The sequence below is a fragment of the Gorilla gorilla genome, chromosome X, assembly GCF_029281585.2.
Source record: "Gorilla gorilla gorilla isolate KB3781 chromosome X, NHGRI_mGorGor1-v2.1_pri, whole genome shotgun sequence".
Lineage (NCBI taxonomy): Eukaryota > Metazoa > Chordata > Mammalia > Primates > Hominidae > Gorilla > Gorilla gorilla.
The window spans coordinates 167,737,624-167,763,309 of record NC_073247.2 but is presented as its reverse complement, the minus strand read 5'-3'; the positions used below and the strand labels follow the sequence as shown (position 1 = coordinate 167,763,309).

The following is a 25,686-nucleotide window of genomic DNA, read 5'->3' as shown; positions in this document are numbered from 1 at the left end:
TTTTGGTAAAAGAGGGGCAGTTTAAGCAACCCTTTTTATTGTCTACATTGTTAAAATTCATCAGACATGGACTCTTGACTCCGTTTTGCCTGGGCAGACCCAATTCAAGCATTTACAACAGCTATAACCTCCTCAAATCAAAAAGAGGAATCAGCATTATTGCTAAGTTCAAATAAGGTCTTGTTTTATTTCATTTTTATTTTTGAATGCAGCCATTCCTCCAGGTGCTATCATCAGGTAAGATTGTCAGTCCTGATTAGGTAAAGGTATTATTACAAAATGCAATTCTTAAAAATTCAGTGTCTAACTACACTTTTAATAAGCCTTTCCCCCTCCCCTATGTATTCTCCCTTAGACACCCCTTCTCAAATTTAAAATCACAGAAACTAAAATATGATGCCTAAAGAGAGCCTAGCGACTGCCCAGTCCTCTAATTTGATGAGTGGGAGTACTGAAGCCCAGAGGAGGTCAAGTAATTTGTTCCCAATGTCTTAGATAAGAAGAAAATGACCAGCTGGGAAATCCCACTCACGTCAAGGCAGAGGCACAGGGCCACAGACTGTGGTTGAATTGTGCCACACTCCTACATCCTTCTTTAGGAATCACAGAACATTCCTGTGTTGAGTCGGAGTCACTGACTTCCTTTTCAGGCTGATTGAGTTCTGTCCTTACGGGCTGCGACAAGAAGTTTTGGTATTATGCTACACCAAGACCATTTATCTAGTTCAAGAAATGAGCACAGTCCTTAGAGCCCAGCAACTTTCCCCATGTCCAGTAAATGTAGCTTCTCCATTAGAAGCTGTCAGAATGGAGCCTTCTGGCTCATCTTGATTTTGATTTGTGCAAGAATGAATGGTTGTGCTAAGACAGCTTTCCTAGCTGATAGTGAGCAAAACTTTTTTCTCATAATCTATAAAAAAATATTAAATTAGAAGCACAGAGTTTATTTCATGACTTTTATCTTCCTGCAATTTTCTTGTGGGCATAAATGATTTGTTTTTATCCTGCCTGCCCCCCCCAATCCCTTTTCCAAGAGACTAAAAGAGTATCTAGTGCAAAGTAGAGACTCAAATATTTTTTAATAAACAGTGATCCCAGCCACCCAGTGCATGTTGCCAAATGCCAACCCCATAAATGATCAAACACATCATCACATTCAGCCAATCAAAATCAAGTGCTACCTATTTTTTTAAGTTTTCATAGCCCTTGGGCATCTGCTTTCTCAGCATTTCCCAAACTTGAGTCATTCTCATCCTGCCTTCATAATTTTGCTCTGTCAATTACCTCTACTATTATTTATTTCATTTATTTTTAAATAGCCCCACTTTTGAAACTTAAATACATGCCTTTTAAAAGGAAGCTTTCTTACTACTATACATCAAAAGCCATTATTACTTGTTCTAAGTACTCATAACAACATGTTCACAACTATTAAAATTTAGTAATGTGCATCCACATACTCTCTAAATTCATGGAGCATCTGCACACACTTTAGGAAACAATTCTGCATTACTCACTCAATTTTCTTGACATCCTTCTGAGGCAGGACAAACCTTGGGCCCAAAGAATTGAGGTAGGAGTCCAAGCAAGTTGCCAGCCACATAAAGGCAAACGTTGGCTTGGAAGTCAGGACTACCAGCCCCTAGGTTATGGTTCATGCTCTTTCCTCTGCTCTCCAGAACCTCCTATCTCCAAGTGTAGTTAGCAGCCCAGATGCAGCAGCATCCCCTAGAGACTTGTTAAAAATGTGGAAGCTCAGGCTCCACCCCAGGCCTATGGAGACTGAATCTGCATTTTAACAAGGTCCAGGTAATTCACGTGCACATTAAGTTTGAAAAGGCCTGGTCTAGATCAGCGGTTCTCTAACTTAGCAGCACATTAGAACCATCTGTAGAGACTTTAAAAATACCAGTGCCTGGGCTTCACCTCCCAGAGAATCTGATTTAAGTGTCTGGGGTTTGCCCTGAGTCTAGGTATTTTTAAAAACTCCTCAGCTTATACAAAGCTGGCAGGGCCGGGCACAGTGGCTCATGCCTATAATCCCAGCACTTCGTGAGGCCAAAGTGGGCAGATTGCTTGAGTCCAGGAGTTTGAGACTAGCCTGGGCTAAAACCCCATCCCTACAAAAAAAAAAAAAATACAAAAGGTAGTTGGGCATGGTGGTGGCACATACCTGTAGTCCCAGCTACTCAGGAGGCTGAGTCCTCGCTTGAACCCAGGAGGTCACGGTCTGGTCAACAGAGCAAGACCCTGTATCAAAACAAACAAACAAACAAAAAATCCTAGCAGCTTACCAGCTAGGGAGGCCTGTACAGCCAAGTTTTCCAAATGGGGCTACATTAGTTGTTCCAGAACTTTAGCTGCATCAAAACCACCTGGATGGCTTGTTCAGCTACAGAGGGTCTGGCCATGCCCCTAGAGTTTCCAGCTGAGGGTCTGGAATGAGGCCCGATGATTTGCATTTCTAACAATCTCCAGGCGATGCTGATGCTGTGGGTCCAGGGACCACATTTTGAGAATCTATGTTAAATGAACCGGACAAGATCAAAGCTCGAACTTATTCCAAGAACTTTTCAAGGCCCACCTGCAAGTTGTAGTGGAAGTAAGCATCTAAGGGTGCAAAAAAGTTTCACTGTAGACTAAGGCCTTTTACCTGAGCTCTCAAATGTTCACATTTCTCTTATCAACCTAAATAACAAACAGAGATAGGCTCTACACAAGAAAAAGATATTCGTTTGGAAACAGAGCCTTGCAATAGAAATAGGCAAGCCAGAGTAAACTATATGCATATTCACGGAGGTAAAGGAAGACAAAAGAAAAAATGAGGAAGATTATATGATCATTTGGAAATGATTATCCTTGGCTACAAAGATCAATAACAAAGGTGATGCCAGGCCCAGGTTGGACAGGCAGTTGTTGGGCAAATATCCTTCAGAAGCATTGTTGTGTGCGAAGTTGCAATGGGCTTTGTGCAAGATTGTGTTTTTTGCAGTCTTCTGTGATAAGTTTTTGTTATCAGGCATACAAGCCCAAGAATCCTTTTTTGCATGGCCTTCCCTGGCTCTATTTGTCAGGGTTTTGGTTAGGGGAGGGGTATTTTTAACACTCTCAATGTAAAAAATGCCATAAGGTAGGTACCCCAATTGCTTGTTTCGTCTTCATAAGATAACTTTTCCACCCGAACAAAGTCTACACATAAATTGTAAAAATACCCTGGCATGCAGTCCCTGGAAAAGTCTGGAGTCATTCTCGGGGTTCCCACCCAGGTGGGCAAGCGTAGCCACCACAGATAAACACAAAGTAGGGGCGCCCGCTGGGGTTTGGCGGCAGGCAGTGGCCCTGGTTCTGATATTTGGCTGAAAACACAGCTCCTCTTTGTCACCCTCAGGAAGCCATCCCAAACCGCTCGAGGAGTCCTTGAAGCCAATGTTACCACTAGGACAGCAAGTGTGCCTGAAAGCTATTTGCCTTTGCAGCAGATTCATTAAGCCAGAACAAAGAGAAGACCGATGACTAAAAGATTTCTCTCCTTTTAAAAATCATGCTCTTTAACTCATAGCACATTTTCATTGTCCATCTGGGCAAAGCCGCTGTCTCATTTTGCTTTTTCCCTCGTCTGTGATGCTCACACTCATCCTCCCTATTCCATCAGCAACCTCTCTAGTACGTTTGATATGTGTCCTTAAACTTTCTATCTTGGCCGGGGGCACGGTGGCTGTCATCTCAGCACTTTGGGAGATGGAGGTGGGTCTATCACTTGAGCCCAGGAGTTTGAGATCGGCCTGGGCAACATAGTAAGATTTCATCTTTACTAAAAATAAAAAACAAAAAAATTTAGCCAGGTATGGTGGCCTGTGCCTGTAATCCTAGCTACTCGGGAGGCTGAGGCGGGAGGATTACTTGGGCCTGGGAGGTCAACACTGCAGTAAGCTGAGATGGCACCACTGCACTTCAGGCTGGGCAACAGAGTGAGACCCTGTCACAAGAAAAAAAAAAAGAAAAAACAACTATCTCTGTAGAAATAGGCAAGGTTGTTTGATATGCAAATGTGGCTTTAAATTACATAATAACATTATATCAGTAAGCCCATTTTTTTCTTATAGTTGCACTCAACATCATGATTTTAAGACCTAGGCATGTTGCTTTATATTTTACCTCATGAGAAGTCACCTTTACACATCTGTTTCTCACACTGAAATCAACATGCTTTTGAGTCAGTATTTAGGACTGAGTGAGGCTGTTCGCTGGAGTTAATCTGACACCAGATGCATTTATCCCTCTTTAGGACTGTAACGAATTCCTTTCCACTCTGTTCCCCCATGCTCACTAGTTGGCATCACAGGTGTCATCTTTGAAAAAGAAAAACATCTCATCCCTTGGTTTCCTGACAACCACCCCCACCCCCTGCCTTGGCTCTTTTTCATGGAATTTGCACCAAACAGCACAGAGACAAACGTCTCTCTAACGTCTATGATTTATCCTTGCTTACACAAGATCACTCCAGCCTATTAAAAAGTATTTTTTAAAAATATGAAAAGTTACCCCAGTCTTGGATTACAGAGTTTCAGATAAAAATGAAAACATAGTAAAATTGCTTATCAGAGAGTTTCCTGTTCTTATTCGCCCTTACTCCTTTCACAGATGTGAGTCATAAATCCACAACCAAATCCTCCCTCCTTCGAGGTCAACTCCTACTAACACCCATGAGGAGGGAATTTGGCTCATATAATAACACTTAATTAAAACGTATAATGTCCACATGTACATGAGAGATAAAAAGAATGCTTCTTCGGGTATGTTTCCAGCCCAATCTTTCAAAATACGTGAAGTATTTCTTAACCTACTATACCCTATAAATGATAAATATAAGATACTAAGATTTAAAATACTTTCAATAACACTTTCCTAGGCCTCCAGATGAGCACTACATAAGTTTATAATAAAATATTTTAAATAGCTACCATGTATTATGTGTTTATAATGTGCCAGGCACTGGAGTAATGTGTTTTCACATTTTAATCCTCATAAGCCAAAGACATAGATTTTTTATCTTCGTTTTAAAGTTGAAAGACCTAAGGCTCAGAGATAAATTTTTTAAAAAATCTTTAATCCCTTTATACAAGATTAGTTCATTCTCACAAGCCAAAAATAAAAACCAAAACTCCCATATCTCCCCATATAAAAAAATACTCTTTAACTTCTTTCTCCCTCCAGAACCCCTCCTCCCTCTCCTTTCTATCTTCAGCCAACATCTGGAAGGTTCTGTCTACATTCAGTCCTCCATGTTAACGCCTCCCTCTTCCTTTCTATCTTCAGCCAACATCTGGAAGGTTCTGTCTACATTCAGTCCTCCATGTTAACGCCTCCCTCTTCCCCTCCTTTCCTTGCAACCTGGTTGCCTCTCACAGCAGTGAAACAGAAAGCTGTTTCCTCAGCCCATAACCAACTGTAACTTTGAATCACTGTGCACCCTTGGCCGCGGCCGCCTCCTCCTTCAATTTAACTCCCTGCCTTGATCCGCCATCTCTGGCATGCTCTACTTACATTCACTCCTCCTCTTCATGTGTTTCTGGGCTGCTTTGCCAACTCTTCTTCCTCTGCTGCCCTCATACATCCAGGCAGAGGAGCACAGCTTCTGCCTTGGCCTCCTGCCTTAGTTCTAACTGGTGTCCCCCTGAGCATCTCAAGCCTCCAGACTGGAGCCTGTGTTCTGGGGTTAATTCCCTTCCCCACCTATGGAGGCTTAGCTCCTGCCCACCAGTGGGGTTATCACAAGTGCCCGCCTTTTCCTCACACTCTGCCTCTTACAGGGTTTCCGTAGGCTGGCCATTTGTGAGTTGTGTGACCCTGGACTTCAGTGTCCTCCCATAGAAAACAAGGAGCATGAACTAGATTTATCTCTAGTGTCCTTTCTAGGTGTTTCTTTCTTTCTTTATTTTTAAACAAGGTCTCACTCTGTCACCCAGGCTGGAGTGCAATGGCACTAACATGGCTCACTGCAGCCTCAACCTCCTGGGCTCAAATGATTCTCCTGCCTCAGCCTCCCAAGTAGCTGGGACCACCACTCCCAGCTAATTTTTTTATTCTTTGTAGAGATGGGGTTGCAATGTTTCCCAGGCTAGTCTCGAATTCCTGGGCTCCTAAGAATTTTAACATTTGAGTTTTCTTCCAACAAAGAGGTGGAGGAAAATATAACTTTATTAAACATGTATAAACCCTGCTTCCCACTTTAATTAAGCCATAAATTCCTGCGGCAGCTAGGGATGTGAAGAGGCAAGTGAGAAGAGGAAATGTGCATAAGAGTCTCAGCAGCTTGGAAGTAAACAGGGAGGACTGAAGTGACACTGTTGCTCCAAAGGTGGCTGTTCATTAGCCTCCTTCTGTCCTTAGACCCAGCTGGAGCATTGCATGCACTGGCTTCCAGGTTGCAGGGGATGTCAGCAGCTCCAGCTCATCCGATTGAAGGAGGCCATGTGGCTTTCCCTGGACTTTCTGCTTGAACAGTGAATCCCTGTAGGGCCTGGATCCATTGCCCTCTTCTCCTCCCACCCCACCCAAGCACTCTTCTTCATGAGTTTGCTTTCTCCTATCTTTTTTTCCTCCACTTTTCCTTCAAAAATTGTTGATTAAGCACCTGCTATGGGCCAGACATTTTTCTAGAGTAACACCTCAATGAGCAGACAGGTTCTTGTTCTCATAGATCTTCCATTTTAGAGAGAAAGCTGAATGATAAACAAATAATACAGCAGGTGGTGAGGGGTGCTATAAAGAAGGATGAGCAGGGTAAGTGGGTGAGAAAATGTGCTACTTTGTCCTCTAGAGGCCAGGGAAAGCCTCTCTGTTTAGGTGATATTTGACAGAGACTTGAAGACACTGAAGGAGTGAGCCATTTGGATCTCTAGGGAAAGAGCATTCTTCCCCAGACAGAGAACAGCAAGTGCAAAGGCCATGATGAAGAAGGGAGCTTGGCCAGAGTGAGGGACACAAACGGCAGCCTACGGTGCATGCACGCCTTAAGAGATGAGGTTCCTGGTGCCCTTTGACTGCCTAAGAGATCCCGTGCTCACAACACACAGCCCCAATCATCCTAAAATACATCTATGCTATAGAAACTTGTCCCAAAATATCCTTGCATAATGATTTACCTTCTGGTATCCCACCCATGAAAGCAGAAATTTCCTGCTTTCTCCTAATAATTACTAATAATTCTCCTAATAATTACTAATCTGTCTCCTCCCCCAAAATGTAAGGCCAAGAAGAGCAGGGACTTGGCCTATTCATTCACTGCTCTATGTTCGGCTCCTATTTCAGTGCTAAAAACCAAGTGGGCCCTCAATAAATATTTTTGTGAATTTATTTATTTATTTATTTTATTTTTTGAGATGGAATCTCTCTCTTCCGCCCAGGCTGGAGTGCAGTGGTGCGATCTTGGCTCTCTACAACCTCCGTCTCCTGGGTTCAAGGAATTTCTGGCTAATTTTTGTATTTTTAGTAGAAACAGGGTTTCACCATGTTGGCCAGGCTGGTCTCGAACTCCTGACCTCAAATGATCCATCCACTTTGGCCTCCCAAAATGCGGGGATTACAGGCGTGAGCCACCGCACTTGGCCAGCCCTCAATAAATATTTATTTTCTAGGTGAAATGGGGAATCTAACTATGCTACATGGTAATGAGGCAGCTGACTTTTTTGGAAGCAGAAGACCTAATTCTAGATGTGGTGACACAAAAGCAATAAAGGAAGGACCTCTATAAATCACTCGTGGAGCTGAGCCTCAGCTCTCAAAGTGTTGGATTACAACTAGGGATGGCAAAATCCTATTAAAGGCACAACAACTCATCCCCTCCCTTCCATGCCCACTAGACTCTCTAATGAAGCGTGGCTGTCTCTCTCTGGAAAAAACTACGGAATTCTTCCCACCCAGTGCTCCTAGCAGCCACAACCAAAGGGTCAGAGGTGACCCTTACAATGAACCCAATTTGCCATCCCTCAATTAGATGTTTAAGATTCCTTTCCACTTTAATATCCTGTGGTGCAAATCTAAGCAAGCCTGCTTGTTTGGCCACATGGAGGTACATGTTCCTGCAAAATCAACCCCAAAAAATCCTATTGCTCACAGGTAAGCAGGTAACCCCTGCTTCCATAGCAGAGGCAGTCACTAGTAGTACTTGCTTCAATTGGGACAAATATTTTTCACCCGGAAACTAATTCAAGGCTACCTTTTTCAGACTCCTTCGAAGGCTGCTAGAATTGGTCCCTTGAGTAAGCTGAGTGTTGTGGTGCCCCTCAGTTCCCATGCCATAGAAGCTCGAACCTCATTCATTAATACACTAGCCCTAAGGCTTGAAACCAGTCTGGCCTGGCTTGGAGCCTTTAGATCACTCTCTAGCTTCTGGCCAATAAGAATGAGCTTCTAGGCCAGGCATGGCGGCTCACGCCTGTAATCCCAGCACTTTGGGAGGCCGAGGCAAGTGGATCACTTGCATCCAGGAGTTCAAGACCAGTCTAGGCAACATAGTGAAACCCCATCTCTACAAAAAAATACAAAAAATTAACCAGGCGTGGTGGCACGGGCCTGTAGTCTCAACTATTCAGGAGGCTGAAGTGGGAGGATCGCTTGTGTGGGGAGGTCAAGGCTGCAATAAGCTGTGATGACACCACTGTACTCCAGCCTGCATGACAGACTAAGGCTGGAGTGCAGTCTCCAAAAACAAAACAAAACAAAACAAAACAAAACCAAAAACCTGCAGCCTGCACCACTCCTACTGGTAGGCTTGCTCTAATAGCAGCACTTCAAGCAGGTGATAACACTATGAGGTTTATTTTTAATTGCTAGGTGTGGTGGTTGTATTTCCTCAGAGTAAAAATGCACTTCCTTCCTCCCTTTGAAGTGAGATGTGGACCTGTGATTTGATCTGGCCAAGAAAGTGTGACCGAAAATGACCTGGACACTTCCAATGGGAGCTTTAAAAGCCAGTGCACAATTTATCACTGATCCTTTTTCTGCTTCAGTCATCATAGAAGCCCAGGTCAGGATGGAACTCCCACCAGCCTGGATTGCTGATTAAGGATGCTCCATGTTAGAGCAAAAATATAAGTTGTTTTAAACCACAGACATTTGGAGGTGGTTTCTTATTGCAACATAACTAGTCTCTATTGACTGATACTCCATGGTGTAAGATTACTCATGGGATTTTTCTAGCTCAGAGTTTCTCAATTTTGGTAGGATTGACGTTTGGGGTTAGTTATGGCTTTCTTGCGGGGACCATCCTGTGCATTGCAGGATGTTAAGTGGCCTCCCTAGCCTTTACCCACTAGACACCAGCAGCACACCATCCCAAGTTGTGACCATCAAAAATCCCTCAACAGTATGATTCCACTTATTTGAGGTACCTAGAGTAGTCAAAATCATGGAGACAGAAAGTCAAATGATGGTTGTCAGGGGCTGGGAGAAGAGGGAAATGGCGAGTTAGTGTTTAATGGGTACAGAGTTACAGTTTTGCAAAATAAAAAGAGTTCTATGGATGGATGGTGGTGATGGTTGCACATCAGTGTGAAGGTGCTTAGTGCCACTGAACTATACACATGAAAATGGTTCAAATGGCTAATTTTATGTTATGTGCTTTGCCACAATTTTTGAAAATGGAAAAAAAAATGTCTCCAGACATTGCCAATGTCCCCTGGAAAGCAAAATCGCCCCTGGTTGAGAACTAGTGTTCTAGCGGTAGTGCAACACATTCAATTGTAAAATATGTGTAAAAACGTGGGCTTAGGGCTCAGGCCTGCTTTTTGCCATTGAGGGTTAGAATCTCATCTCTCCTAAAATATTTTTTATCCACTCAGATTTTAGGCCAGGATCAACAGGACAATTGAACGGTTTGATCTAGAAAAAGCCCCTGTCTATGGACCCCAAACTGGTGTGATATGAATACACTCTGTAAAAACTCTTACACTGTTTTAAGCTTTACATCTGATAAACAGAGCACAGTAGAGACTCCACTTGGGATAATTTTTCCTGAAACCTACTTGTTTTTCAAGCTGTTTCTGCAGCTAAGGTGCCTGGTCTTAAAATGTGTTGAAGCAAAAGAATGGGAAGAGCCAAGGGACACATCAGGGAGTTTCCAAATGACAGAACTGCAAACCTGCAGGGCAGTCCTCTGCTGAGGAAGAGGTAGCTTACACTCTGAATGCATCTTGAGGAGTATTCTCCATACCTGAGGAATAAATTAAGGCTAACAAGGGGGCCTAAATGGTGATTGGCTCTGCTCTTGACCAATTGAATTCCATGCTCGGAGTGAGGCAGCAGAGGGCTTCTTACACCCACCTCCACCACCATCACCCTGCCTAAGTCGTCTCAGAGAATCCTCTTTCTATCTCAGTATTGGGCCTACATTCTTATGCTTCAGCCCTTTTCCATAATGACCCCTCCAGATTGCCACACCCTAGAACCACTACAGAGGGTGGTGTTACTGCTGTATGGACACTTCATCTCAAAGTGAGGGGCCAGCTCACATGATTTGCAGGGTTCCTTTCCCTGGCCTTCTAAAACATTCTCCAGGTTGAGGCTGAAACTGCTCCCCCAAAGCCCCATAATAGGCATGAACAGATTATCCTCCTCTTCTTGGTTCTCATGGCTAGAATCCTTAACTAATCCTCTCCCCACAAAGTAGGGTTGATTTCACAAGCTGTTATTTCAGCTGCTTGTTCTGCCATCTGCTCTTGATTTGCTTGGTGAACACCTCCAGCGTGCTTGGAGCCACACTGTCACGCTTCGCCCCAATCAGCTTCTGGCCCCCCACACTCAAACACATCTGCATCGGCACACCCCTCCCATGCCCCAGTTCTGCCCACAGTGGATCCATCCATCTGCGCTCCAGGCCCCAGCCCCTTGGGAGCTTGCGCTATCAATTACTTGCACTTAGTTCAGAATCTTTAGCCACTCCATGTCCATGGTTATTTCATTTATTCAATGTAGTAACATGTTTAAACCTCTCCCGTCCTGGAAAAAAAAAAGTCCTACATTTAACCCTATCTCCCTCTTTAGCTTAACGTCATCTGTAATCTTCCTTGCCATTTATTTACTCCATGTCCCAGGTCGAACAGTATCCACACACCCCCAAAAATTCATGTTCTCCCTAGGAATCTTAGAATGTGACTTTATTTGGAAATAGGGTTGTTGCAGATGTAATTAGTCAGGAGTGGACCCTTAATCCACTATGACTGGTGTCGGTGTCCTTAGAAGAATAGAGGGAATGCAGAGGCACACGCAGAGAGGAGGCCATGTGATGATGGGGGCGGAAACTGGGGTGATGCATCTACAAGCCAAGGAATGTCAGGGCTTGCAGGAAACCCCAGAAGCGAATGGAAAGGCATGGAGCAGATTCTTCCTAGCATCTTCAGAGAGAGCATGGTGCTGCCAACACCTCGTTTTGAACTTCTAGCTTCCAAAACTGTGAGAGAAAAAATTTCTGTTGTTTTAACAAGACACCCAGTTTCTGGTATTTTGTGACAGCAGCCCTAGAAACTGAATATACCCTTTAAACCACCACCGTTTTCCTTTTGGTTCCAAGATTCTTTCGTGTATGACCTGCGAGAGCTAAATCCAGTCTTTATTTGGCCTCTCTGGAGCAAGTGAAACTCATTTATTCCTTATTGATGCTTCTCCCCCACATCCTTCTCGGCCTCCTTCATTGCTTCCTAATCTCACAGCCAGCTACCGCATACTGGAGTCCCTGGGTTCATCACCACCTTTTCCCACTCTGTTCATGCTCCACTGCAATCTCATCCAAATACCAGCTCTCCTCCCACCCCCATGCTGATGATTCCCCAAGCCCTCTGGCCTAAGCCTCTCTCCTGAGATCTACTTTGAGTTCCCCACTGCCTCCTGGACATTTCCACCTAGAACTTGTACAAGCACTTCAAAAACTACATGGCTAAAATGAAAGTCATGGTCTAGAAGCCTCCTTCCCAAATAAACCTGCTTTTCCTCCTGTAACCTGCATGTCAATGAGAGGCTTCACATTCACACAGGGGCATAAACCAGACACCTGGCATCTTCTTGGACTTCTCCTCTGCACCCTTGGCCATGGTCACTGAAGCCAAAGGACTCTGCCCATAAGGGTTTGGGGAATGTATCCTCTGCATCCCTGCTGCAGCTGCTTCAGCTCAGCCTCTTACCATCTCTTGTGGCTAGCGGAGACCTCCACTACACTAGAATTTCACGCTGCTCTGGGAGCACTTTCTTATACCACCTTGTTTTAAGCCATTCCCCTGCTTCGAATGCTTCAGGGTTTCCTGGTCACCTGCAGGATGATGTCCTTAGCATTTCTCCACTTGGAATAACAATGCCTTGTAGCATCTGGCTTTCAGGACTTTAGAGTGGAGGGGCTCTGCATTCAACTCCAGGACCTACCACATACTTGGTGCGTGGCCCTGGGCAACATACTTACCCTCTCTGTGCCTCAGATTCCTCACCTGAAAATGGGGATAATAATAGTACCTTCCTCATAGGGTTGTTGTAAAGATTAAATGAGCGAATATGTTCAGAGTACCCGGAACTGTGTCCAGCCTGTCATAAGTGGGCACTGAATATTAACTGCTGTTGCTGTTAAGTATTACCTTTCCCCACTCATTTCTGTACAGCTTCCCATGTGCGTTGTTTTCCAGCCGATCAGAACACTCTTCCATCTTAGAAGAAAAAAAAAAAAGCCCCACCTGTGTTCCCCTGGCTCTTGGCCTTGACACACACTGTCTGGAATACCTTTCCCACCACCTCTCCTCCCATGCTCCCTACGAACATACTTCGACTCATCTTTTGTAACCTAAGTGCCCTCCCCTGCAGTCAAGCATGCTCTTCACTGAGCCTTCCTAAGGCCCTTGTGCTCACCTCTATTGCAGCACAGATCACACTGCATTATAAAGGACCATCTCCTGTCTCTCTGTCCATCTTTCAGAGTTTGCTGTATTGATCTTAGTGATGTCAGCACGTGGCACTCAGCTAGACAAAGAAAGCAGGCTCAAAAAAGGCTGGTAGAATTAAGTAAAGAATTGTATAAAGGCATTAAATAGAGATGGGGTACAAATATGTCCCAGGCTGCCTGGGATAGTCCTGGTTTAGGCCATGGTCCTGATATAATTACTAACAACACCCTCTTTCACTGTCAAAAATATCTCCTTTGGACAATACATTATAAGGTCACTCTAGGTATTAGAGCTGTGATTCTCACCCTATCAGGCCCAATTTTCTCTTTGCTTAACAGCTATTTCAGAATACCCTATGCACTATCTTTAAATGGGATTGATAGGCAATAGAAACTGCCAATAACAGAATTTCAAAAAAACCAATGTAATACCCTAAATAGAATGCTAAATGGAAAATGAAGGAGATTTTTTAAAAAGTAGCTTAAGCTAAAATTATGTGTGCAGTATTTTGATGTGTAAATGCTTAGGTCTTACACTTCTGGCCAAGATGGAGTAACAGAGACCAAAATTACTTTCTGACCTAAAACAACAAAAATACTGGACAAAATATATGAAACTATGGCCCTCAAGCAACAAAGGGAATCAATCACTGGAATCAAGCATCAAAAGGCAGTGATCGTCAACAAATGAGAAACAAATGAGGCTAGCCCCACAATTGACCTCCCAAACACCTTAGAAAACTTTCCAGGCCACAGCACAGGAAGAAAGAATGCAGATGGAGCTCAGAGATCTTCCTGAGTTGAGAGGACAGAACTGTGAGTCTGGGAAGGCCAATGTGGCTAGAATTCATAGGGCAGAATATTGAGGAGGAGAGGGCTGTACAGAGACAGAGCTCTGGAAATCTGAAGATAATACTTACCCTCCTTGACTGTTTAACAGAGTAGTGATCAGAGTATGCAGGTATGAAAATCGCCTGAGAGGCTGGACCCGGTGGCTCGCACCTGCAATCCCAGCACTTTGGGAGGCTGAGGTGGGTGTATCACAAGGTCAGGAGATAGAGACCATCCTGGCAAACACGGTGAAACCCCATCTCTACTAAAAATACAAAAATTAGCTGGGTGTGGTGACACACGCCTCTAGTCCCAGCTACTCAGGAGGCTGAGGCAGGAGAATCTCTTGAACCTGGGAGGCAGTGGTTGCAGTCACCCGAGATCCAGCAAAGCATGGGCAACAGAGCAAGACTCAGTCTCAAAAAAAAAAAAAGAAAGAAAAAAGAAAAGTGCATGAGAATAGAAAAAGAATCATCCACAAAGAGAGCCAGCCCCTCTTCCCCCCTGGCTCTTAGGACCCCGATCACAAGGTGGGGAGGCACCTCGCGAGGCGGAGACTGAGAGCCAGCTCCTCTTCCCCCGCTGGCTCTTAGGACCCCCATCGCAGGAAAGGGAGGCACCCCCCGCGAGGCGGGGACTCAGAGCCAGCCCCTCTTCCCCCACTGGCTCTTAGGACCCCCATCGCAGTGGGGGTAGTCACCCCCCTGAGGTGGGGACTGAGAGCCAGCCCCTCTTCCCCCACTGGCTCTGAGGATCCTCCGTGGACTCACAGCCTCTTTACCATATTGTGAGTAATATCATCTCCCCCTCTGGAGATTACGAACTCTTTCACAGACGGGTGTACACCCATCTGTATTGGGAGTAATATCATCCTCTTCATCCCTGAATATGAAGAACAGTATCACAGGGGTGTTTCTACTCCCTGCGATATCGCCTGTCATATCCTCCTCTCCCACGTTGCAATTAGAAGGAATATCAGTGGGGGCGTGTCCACCTGTAGGGAAAAGAAAGAGAGATCAGACTGTCACTGTGTCCATGTCGAAAGGAAAGACATAAGAGACTCAATTTTGAAAAAGACCTGTCCTTTAAACAATTGCTTTGCTGAGATGTTCTTAATTTGTAGCTTTGCCCTAGCCGCTTGGCCCCAGCCACTTTGACCCAACCTGGAGCTCACAAAAACATGTGTTGTATAAAATCAAAGTTTAAGGGATGTAGGGCTGTGCAGGACGTGCCTTGTTAACAAAATGGTTACCAGCAGTATACTTGGTAAAAGTCATCGCCATTCTCTAGTCTCAATAAACCGGGGACACAATGCACTGTGGAAAGCCGCAGGGACCTCTGCCCTTGAAAGCAGGGTATTGTCCAAGCTTTCTCCCCATGTGGTAGTCTGAAATATAGCCTCATGGGATGAGAAAGACCTGACTGTCCCCCAGCCCGACACCCATAATGGGTCTGTGCTGAGGTGGATTAGTAAAAGAGGAAAGCCTCTTGCAGCTGAGATGGAGGAAGGCCACTATCTCCTGCTTGCCCCTGGGAACTGAATGTCTCGGTGTAAAACCCGATTGTACATTCGTTCAACTCTGAGATAGGAGAAAAGCTGCCCTGTGGCGGGAGGCGAGACATGTTTGCAGTAACACTGCCTTGTTCTTCTTTACTCCACTGAGATGTTTGGGTGGAGAGAAACAAATCTGGCTTACGTGCACGTCCAGTCATAGTACCTTCCCTTGAACCTAATTATGACATAGATTCTTTTGCTCACATGTCTTCTGCTGACTCTCTCCTTATCATCACCCTGCTCTCCTACTACATTCCTTTCTGCTAAAATAATGAAAATCGTAATCAATAAAAACTGAGGGAACTCAGAGGCTGGTGCCGGTGCAGGTCCTTGGTGTGCTGAGCTCCGGTCCCCTGGACCCACTGTTGTATCTTTACACTTTGTCTCTGTGTCTTATTTCTTTCCTCAGTCTCTCATCCCACCCAACTAGAAATACTCACAGGTGTGGAGGGGCAGTCCACCACTTCATCCACCTTCTGTCATATTGAAAGTAACATCATCTTCTTCCCTCCAGGATCGTGGGAATAATATCCCTGGGGGGTTTCCACTTTCTGCCATGTATGTAGTCATATCACCCCCTCCGCCGTGGAATATTATTAAGGACCATCTCACACGGGGGTGCATACTTCCTCCGATATTGGGAGTGACATCAACCTCACGGTCTCTGAATATGAGGAAGAAAATCACAGGGCGGTTGTACACCTCGTGCTCTACGATGCGGAGTCATATCTGTCTGTTATGGGGAGTAATATCATCCTCTCCCTTTCAGGATACTAATAACAATTTAACAGGCTGGGTGAACACAGCCTGCAATGCTGAAATTATTATCATCCTCTTCCCCTCTTCCTCCCCTGGCTCTTAGGATGCCCATCTCAGGGGAGCGAGCCACCCCCCGCGAGGCGGGGACTGAGCCAGCCCCTGTTCCCCCCCTGGCTCTTAGGATCCGTATCGCGAGGGGGGGAGGCACCCCCTGCGCGGCGGGGACTGAGAGCCAACCCCTCTTCCCCCCATGGCTCTTAGGACCCCCATCGCTGTGGGGGGGAGGCACCCCCCGCGCGGCGGGGACTGGGAGCCAACCCCTCTTCCCTGCCTGGCTCTTAGGACCCCCATCGCAGGGTAGCAAGGCACCCCTCACAAGGCAGGGACTGAGAGTCAGCCCTTCTTCCCCCCCTGGCTCTTGGGACCCCCATCGCAGGGGGGGAGGCACCCCCCGCGAGGCGGGGACTGAGAGCCAACCCCTCTTCCCCCCATGGCTCTTAGGACCCCCATCGCTGTGGAGGGGAGGCACCCCCCGCGCAGCGGGGACTGGGAGCCAACCCCTCTTCCCTGCCTGGCTCTTAGGACCCCCATCGCAGGGTAGCAAGGCACCCCTCGCGAGGCAGGGACTGAGAGTCAGCCCTTCTTCCCCCCCGGCTCTTAGGATCCCCATCACAGGGGGGGAGGCAAACCCCTCGTGGTGGGGACTGAGAGCCAGCCCCTCTTCCCTCCATTTCTCTTAGGACCCCCATCGCAGGGGGGGAGGCACCCCCCGCGAGGCGGGGACTGAGAGCCAGCCCTTCTTCCCCGCCCAACTCTGAGGATCCCCATCACACGGGGGAGGCACACCCCGCGAGGGGAGACTGAGAGCCAGTCCCTCTTCCCCCCTGGCTTATGACCCCCATCGAGGATTCTAAGATCCTTAGGACCGACCTGGAGGGCTGTGGGTATTAGGTGTCCAAGAAGAAAACTCAGATATGCCGACGGCCGCAGGTAGCTTACTTGGGATTTACTATTCGACAGGTGTCCGAAAGCAGCCCGGGATCCCAAAGAAAGCAGGTCATTTGCAATCTACCGGAGCCTAAGGGCAGAAGGCTGGTGAGAGAATTCCTAGGAGCTGTGGGGTTTTGTAGACTGCGGAGCCCAAACTTTGCAGTATTAGCCACGCCTTTCTATGACGTCACGAAGGGGGCGGGGACCGGGAACATTTGGAATGGGGATTCCAACAACAGCAAGTCTTTCATGACTTAAAGGAAAAACTTCTGAAAGCCCCAGCCCAGGGGCTACCCGATCTCACAAAGACTTTTCCATTGTATGCGTCAGAGAAAAGATGGCAGCTGGACTTTAAACCCAAACTGTGGGGCCTTGGCTGAGGCCGGTGGCCTACCTCTCTAAACAGCTAGACAGAGATTCGAAAAGATGGCCCCCATGTTTGAGGGCCTTGGCAGCAACTGCCCTGCTAGAACCAGATGCAAATAAGCTTACTCTTGGGCATAACCAGAACAGAAAGGCCCCCCATGCTGTGGTGACTGAGAGCCAGCCCCTCTTCCCCCCCTGGCTCTTAGGACCCCCATCTCAAGGGTGCAAGGCACCCCTGGCGAGGTGAGGACAGAGAGCCAGCCCCACATCCCCCCCTTGCTCTTAGGACCCCCATCGCAGCGGGGGGAAGGACCACCCATGAGGCAGGGACAGAGAGCCAGCCCCTCTTCCCCCCCTGGCTATTAGGAATCCCATCGCAGCGGGGAGAGGCACCCCCCACGAGGCGGTGACTGAGACCCAGCCCCTCTTCCCTCCCTGGCTCTTGGGACCCCCATCCCGGGGGGGGAGGCACCCCCCGCGAGACAGGGACTGAGAGCCAGCTCCTTTCCCCCCCTGGCTCTTAGGACCCCCATCGCAGGGGGAGGAGGCACCCCCCGCGAGGCGGGGACTGAGAGGCAGCCCCTCTTCCCCCGTGGCTCTTGGGACCCCCATCGCAGAGGGGGGAGGCATCCCTCACGAGTCGGGGAATAAGAGCCAGGCCCTCCTCCCCCACTAGCTCTTAGGACCCCCATCGCCGGGACCCCCCTTGATGCGGGGTGTAAGAGCCAGCCCCTCTTCCCCCCCTGGCTCTTAGGACCCCCATCGCAAGGGGGTGAGACACCCCCCACGATGCGGGGAGTGTGTGCCAGCCCCTCTTCCCTCCCTGGTTTTTAGGATCCAAGGTGGACTCACAGCCTGTTTATGGTATTTGGAGTGATATCATCTCCCCCTCTGGAAATTATAAACTATTTCACAGATGGGGGTACACCCTCGGTGTGCAGAGGGTGTACAGCCGTCTGTTTTGGGAGTAATATCATCGTCTTCCTCCCTGAATATTAAGAACAGTATCATAGATGTGTTTCTACTGCAGGTGTGATTGGGCGTCACTTCCTCCTCTCCCACGTGGAAATTAGAACTGATATCAGTGGGGGCGTGCACACCTTCTGTGATATTTAAAGTGACATCATCCTCTTCCCTCCAGGATCACGAGAACAATATCCCTGGGGAGGTACACTTTCTGCGATATTGGGAGTAATATCTCCCCCTCCGCCTTGGAATATTATTAAGGACCATCTCACACGGGGGTGTACACTTCCTGCCATATTGGGAGTAATATCGACCTCTCGGCCTCTGAATATTAGGAACAATATCACAGGGTGGGTGTACACCTCCTGCTCTGTTATGGGGAGTAATATCTATCTATTACGGTGAGTAATATCATCCTCTCCCTTTCAGGATGTTAATAACAATATCACAGGGTGGGTGATCACAGCCTGCGATACTGGAATTATTATCATCCTCTCCCCCTCGGGATACCAGGAACAATACAGAAGAGGTGTACACTCCCTGCGATTTTGTAAGTAATATCCTACGCTTCTTCCGTGAATATTAGGAGCAATATCACCGGGTGGCTGTACATTCATTGCTATGTTGGGAGTCATGTCATACTCTACTCCCTGGATATTAGGATCAGTGTCACAGGGTGAGTGTACACCTACTGAGATATTAAAACTAATATCATGCTCTCCATCCCTGGATATTAGGAACAATATCACGGGTAGGTGTACCCCCCTGCGGTATTAGGAGAAATAATACGATTAATTATTAAGCATCAATCTTAATAATATTATTAATTGTTAAACATCAGTCTTAATAATTATCAATGGTAATATTAATTAATAGTATAATGTTATTAATCATTAATGATTATTTTAAATGTATGATTATGCATGATTAAAATTATCTGTATTAATGTCATTTTTCAATATTAGTTATTAATCTTAATATTAATTATTGTTTTATTACCAACATCACTTATGACTGATTTATGTAACACTGATTAATAATATCATTATTTTATTATTAATAGTGATATTGTTATTATTAATAGTAATTGCTAATATTTTTAATCCGTATTAACTTTTACTATCTCTATTGCAATTATTAATATCGATGATTACTATTAATTATTAATATATTTATTAATATTAATAATTAATATAACTGTTCCCGATATCTGTGGGGGAGAGGATATTACTCCCGATGTCGCTGAAAGTGTACACCCCTCTATGATGTTTCTCCTAATTGCCAGGGCGTAGAGGATGACATTATTGAAAATATCGCTGTGGGTGTACCTCCGTTCAGTCATCTTGTTCCTAATGTCCTGGGTGGGAGCGGATGATATGACTCCCAATATCGCAGGGGGCGTAGACCTCCCCCGTGATACTGTCCCTAACGTCCAAAGGTGGAGAGGATGATATTTCTTCCAATTTCGCAGGGGGTGTACACCACCCCTATGATATTGATCCTAATATCCAGGGGGCGAGAGGATGATCTTAGTCTCACTATTGCAGGAGGTGTACACTCCCTAGGGATATTGTTCCTAATATTCAGGGACGGAGAGGAAGATCTCACTCCCAATATAGCAGGGAGTGGACACCCCTTCTGTGACATTGTTCCTAATAGCCAGCGGGGCAGAGGAAAAAATTACCCCCAATATCGCAGGGGGTGTGCGCCCCCTTGTGACATTGTTCCTTATATCCTGGGAGGGAGAGGATGATACTGGTGGCAATGTCGCAGCGGCTGTACGCACCCACTGTGATATTGTTTCTTATATTCAGGGGGAGAGGGTGATATGACTCCCAATATCGCAGGGCCTGTGCACACCTCCTGCGACATTGTTCCTAATAACCCAAAGGGGAGAGCCAAATATTACTGTCAATATCGCAGGGGGCGTACACCTCTTTGGTAATATTGTTCTTAATATCCATGATGGGAGAGGATGATATTACTCCCAATACCACAAGAAGTGTACAGCCGCCTGTGATATAGTTCCTAATATCTAGGTGGAGAGAGGATGATATTACTGCCCATATCGCATGAGCTGTAAAACCCCTTCCATATTTTGCCTACAATCCCGAGGGGAGAGGACGATACTACTCCCAATATCGAAGAAGGTGTACACCCCCCTGGGACATTATTGCCAATATCCACGTTGGGAGATGATGACATTACGCCCAATATCACAGGGGATGTACACCCACCCCGGGATATTGTTCCTTATATAGAGAGGGGGAGGGGATGATATTACTCCCAATATCGCAGGGGCTGTACACCCCTCCTGTGATATTGTTCTTAATATCCTACGAAAGAAAGGATGATACTACACGCAATATCTCAGGGGGTGTACACCCACCTCCTTCAGATATTGTTTTTAATGTACTCCACCTCCCCCGACCAGGGATATTGTTCCTTATATCCAGGGGAAGAGAGGCTAACATTATGCTCAATATCGCAGGGGGTGTACACACCCTCTGTGATGTTGTTCCTAGTATCCAAAGGTAGAGATGATGATATTACTGGCCATATCGCAGGGGGTGTACACCCCTCTTGTGATACTGTTCTTAATATTTAGGGAGGGAGACAATGATGGTACTGTCCATATTGCTGGAGTCACAGCAGCCCCGTGACGTTGTTTTTAATATTCAGTTTGGGAGAGGATGATAATAATTTCAATATAACAGGGGACACCCCCCCCCGTGATGTTGTCCCTAATGTCCAAGGGAAGAGAAATGATATGACTCACAATATGTCAAGGGGTGTACATCCCCTGTATAATATTCTTCCTAATATCCAGGGGGGATTAGAATGATATTACTCCCAATATTACAGGGGGTGTACGCGACCCCTTTTATATTGTTTCTAATATCTAGGGAGGGAGAGGATGATATTACTCCCAATATTGTAGGGGTGTACACCCCTCCCGTGACATTGTTTTTAATATTTAGGTAGGGAGTGGATGATATTACTCTCAATATCTCAGAGGGTTTACACTCTTCCTGGGATATGGTTTCTAATATTAAGTGGGAGAGAGGATGATATTATTCCCAGTATCGCAGGGGGTGTACATGTCCTGTTATTTTGTTCCTAATATCCAGGTTGGGAGAGGATGATATTACTGCCTATATCGTAGAAGTTGTACACCCCATCAGTGATATTATTCCTCATATTCAGGGGAAAAGAGAATGACATTACTCCCAATAGCGCAGGAGGTGTACACACTCCTTTGATATTGTTCCTAATACACAGTGGAGGAGACGATGATATTACTGGCCATATCGCGAGGGGTGTACACCTCCTCTGTGATATTGTTTTTAATATCCAGGGATTAGAGGATGACATTACTCTCATGATCGTAGTGGGTGTACACCAATTCTGTGGTATTGTTCTTAATATCCAGGGAGGGAGAGGATGATATTACTGTCACTATCGCAAGGGGTAGACACTCCTTCTTTGATATGGTTCCTAATATCCAGGGGGGAGAGTATGATATTAATCCCAAAATCGCTATGGGTATACACCCCTTTTTGATATTGTTCCTAATACGCCAGGGGAGAGTCTATGATATTACTGCCCATATCACAGGGTGTGTACACCAGAACTGCTATATTGTTTCTTATTTCCAGCAATGAAGAAGTTGGTATTACTCCCAAAATGGAATGGGCTGTAAACCCCCTATAAGATATTGTTCCTAATATCCAGGGGGAAAAGGATGATATTACTTTCAATGTTGCAGCAGGTGTATAATCTGCCTGTTATATTGTTCCTAATATCTGGGGTGGGGGCGGCGGGGTGAGAACGATATTACTCACAATATCTCAGAGGGTGTACACTGCCCTTGTGATATTGTTCTAAATATCCACTGGGGTAGAAAATCATATTACTCCCAATATCGCAGGTGGTGTAAATGCCCCCCGATATTTTTTCTAATATCCAGGTGAGGTAGGATGATATTACTCCCAATATCACAAGCGGTGTACACACCTTCTTTGATATTTTTCCTACTATTTACTTGTGGAGAGGATGATATTACTCCCAGTATCAAAAGAAGTGTACAAGCCCCCTGTGATATTGTTCCTAATATCCAGGCTAAAAGCGGATGATATTACCCCCAATATCGCAGGGGGTTGGCTGTACACTCCGCCTGTGATATTATTTCTAATATCCAGGGGAAGAGAGAATAATATTACTCCCAATATCGCAGGGGCTGTACACACCTTGTGATATCATTCCTAATATCAATGAGGGGAGGAGATGATATTACCACAAATATCAGAAGAGGTGTACACCTTTCCTGTGATATTGTTCCTAATCTCCATTTTGGGAGAGGATGATATTACTCACAATATCGCAGGGGTTTTACACTTCCCCTGTGATATTGTTCCTAATATCCAAGTTGGGAGAGGATGATCTTACTCCCAATATCGCTGGGGGTATACACCCCTTCTGTGATATTGTTCCTAACATCCACAGGGGAAGAGATTAATATTACTCCCAATATCCCAGGGGGTACACGTCCCCACTGTTATATTGTACCTAATATCAAGGGGTGGAGAAAATGATATTACTCCCAATAGCGCCGTGTGTATACAGCCCTCCTGTGATATTGTTCCTAATATCCAGGGGCTAAAGATAGATATTACTCCCAATATCCAGGGGATAGAAGTTGATATTAAACCGAATATCACAGTGAGTGTACACAACTCCTGTCATATTGTTCCAAATATCCAGGCAGAGAGAGGATAATATTACTCAAAGCATTCCTGGGGGTGTACACAGCCCTCTGTGATATTGTTTCTAATATACAGAAAGGGAGAGGATGATATTACTCTCAATAAACAGAAGGGTACAATTCCCATGTGATGTTGTTCTGAATATCTAGGGTGAGAGAGGATGATATTACTCCCAACATTGCAGAAGTTGTAAACACCTTCTGTGATATTGTTCCTAATATCCGGGGAGAAAGAAGATGATATGACTTTCAATATCGCAGGGGGTGTGCACCCCCCTCCCTGTGATATTGTTCCTAATATCCGGGGGAAAGAGGATGATGTTACTCCCAGGATCGCAGGGGGGTGTACACCCCCCTGTGATATTGTTTCTAACATCCAGAGGGGGAGAAGTTGATATTACTTCAAACATCGCCGGGGGTGTACACCCCACCTGTGATATTGTACTTAGTATTTAGCGGGAGAGAGGGGGGTGACATTACCAACAACGTAGGGGAAAGTCAACCCCTCTCCCCCGCTGGATATTACGAGCCATATGACAGGGAGGTGTCCACCCCCCACCATATGGAGAGTAATATCACCCTGCTCTCCCCCCACCTCCAGCTTCTTTCTGCTAAGGTCCCCTTGCCCCTCCAGGTGGCTTTCTTGGGCAGGGCATAAAAGAAATTACGTGGTTTTCTTGCTCAGATTTGTTCGCAAGTCCACGAGAAATACTCAGGGACTCTTGCAAAAATCCAGTGTTACAGCAGCTAAGTCAGCCAGCTAGCCGTGCCCTACAGTTGAGATGGCATGTCATGATTCCCCTCTCTTTTACCTGCTGACTCCTCCTCAGCCTTCCGGACCCTGCTTAGGTGCCTCTTCCTCCAGGTTGTCCGCTCCCGTCCCCACCCTTCCTTACCTGCTCTCCTAATACCATGGGCTGATCCAGCGCAGCATTTGTCACACATCTTACAGCTGTCTGCCTCCAGTCTGTATCCGGACTCCACAACCTGAAGGTAACGGCTGCATCTGCCTTGATCATCATTGTATCCCTTGCTCCTACAGCAGCACCTAACACAGAGTAATTCCTCATTCAACATTTTCTGGATGGGTGAACAAAAAATAAATCTACACATCAAGTGAAAATTAGGCTGAGCAGAAATGAAGCAAGTGATAAAGTACAAGAGAAGGTTATACCTGTCATTCTAGGCATGCTAATTCTAATTTTAGAATTGCTGTGGTTATTTCATGTTACTCTGCCAGGCTTCAGTGTTAGGCAAGGGCAATTCTCTGTGTAAGCAGGGATAGCTTTCCTGAAAGGTCCTGTTGGTCCTGGGAAGTGATGGTATATGTGACTCATCCCTCAAACCAGAAGGCTAAGCTAAACTAGCAGGAGAGCTGCAGCAGGAACCTTCTGGCAGGAAAGAAACAGCATGCTCTGTGTACCACCCGTGTGTGACCGGAAATAAAGGATGCCCACCATGTGAAGACTGACCAGGACACAGAGAGAAGGACGTCAGGCAAGATCCCGCCCGTGCTTCGGGACACATCATGTCTATTAGCATCATTAAGTACTAGCTGACACGCATAGAGCATTGAGTATGTGCCAGGCACTGTGCTAAGCACTTCACATTCACTACTTCATGGAATCCCCACCATGGCCCTATAAGGCGAAACTTATAAATATCACCATTAGATAGATGGGGAAATTGAGGCTTGGAGAGGTTAAGTTGTTTGCCTGAGGTCACAAAGCTGGTAAGCAGCAGAGCTGGAATCCAAACCAACAGAAATTCCATCTAGATACCCAACTCCTCACTGCCGTCTATCCTTGGAAACTAGACTAGTCTCCAAGGAAACATGAATCTACATTTTCTTTCAACTAATAAGAGCTCTTTCCTTACGGTAATTATTTAAATAGTTTTAATAAAAATTTAAAATCTATTTCAAGATTAAAGTTTCAAAGCCATCAAACATCAAATATATATGAAAATACATTTGTATACATTATAAACAGATATATGACGTGACTTGAAGTGCTGGATCCAGTGCATCAGAAAATACACGCAAATATAAAATACCCGACAGCATTATGTAAAACATCAGCTGCTTGCCAAATCGGCATTAAATACTTAAGCACTGTGACCTGTTGCTTAAAGTATTACAAATCCAGCCCTATCTAAAAATCTCTATTCGTCCTAGGAAACTAATACTTTTTAAAAACAATAATTTGGTAATTTTAATAATATTTAGATCTATCTAAACTTAAAGCCTATATATTTACCACCCTTTTACATGCTTACCAGTATTACAGACACAATAAATTTTATCAGGTATTTTTGATAATGTGCTAGGAATTGTTTGAAATATAAAGAAGAATAAGATTTCGTTTTCACCATTTCAGAGATTCCAGATAGTGGTGGACACAGAAACCCGTGAAAATAACTGCAGGATGAAATAGACGAAATTATAGAAGCCCTATGTACCATGGAAAAATGGACATGGACATGGAAATTTTATTTCATATGCATACTCGTTAAAGAAAGAAGAAGCCTAAAAAA

General features: G+C 45.5%; 1 pseudogene; it reads right to left on the bottom strand.

The window, feature by feature from the left end:
* Positions 1-10,986: 10,986 nt before the first annotated feature.
* LOC115934650 (putative uncharacterized protein FLJ45355) lies at positions 10,987-24,173 on the bottom strand (annotated as a pseudogene).
* Positions 24,174-25,686: the final 1,513 nt, after the last annotated feature.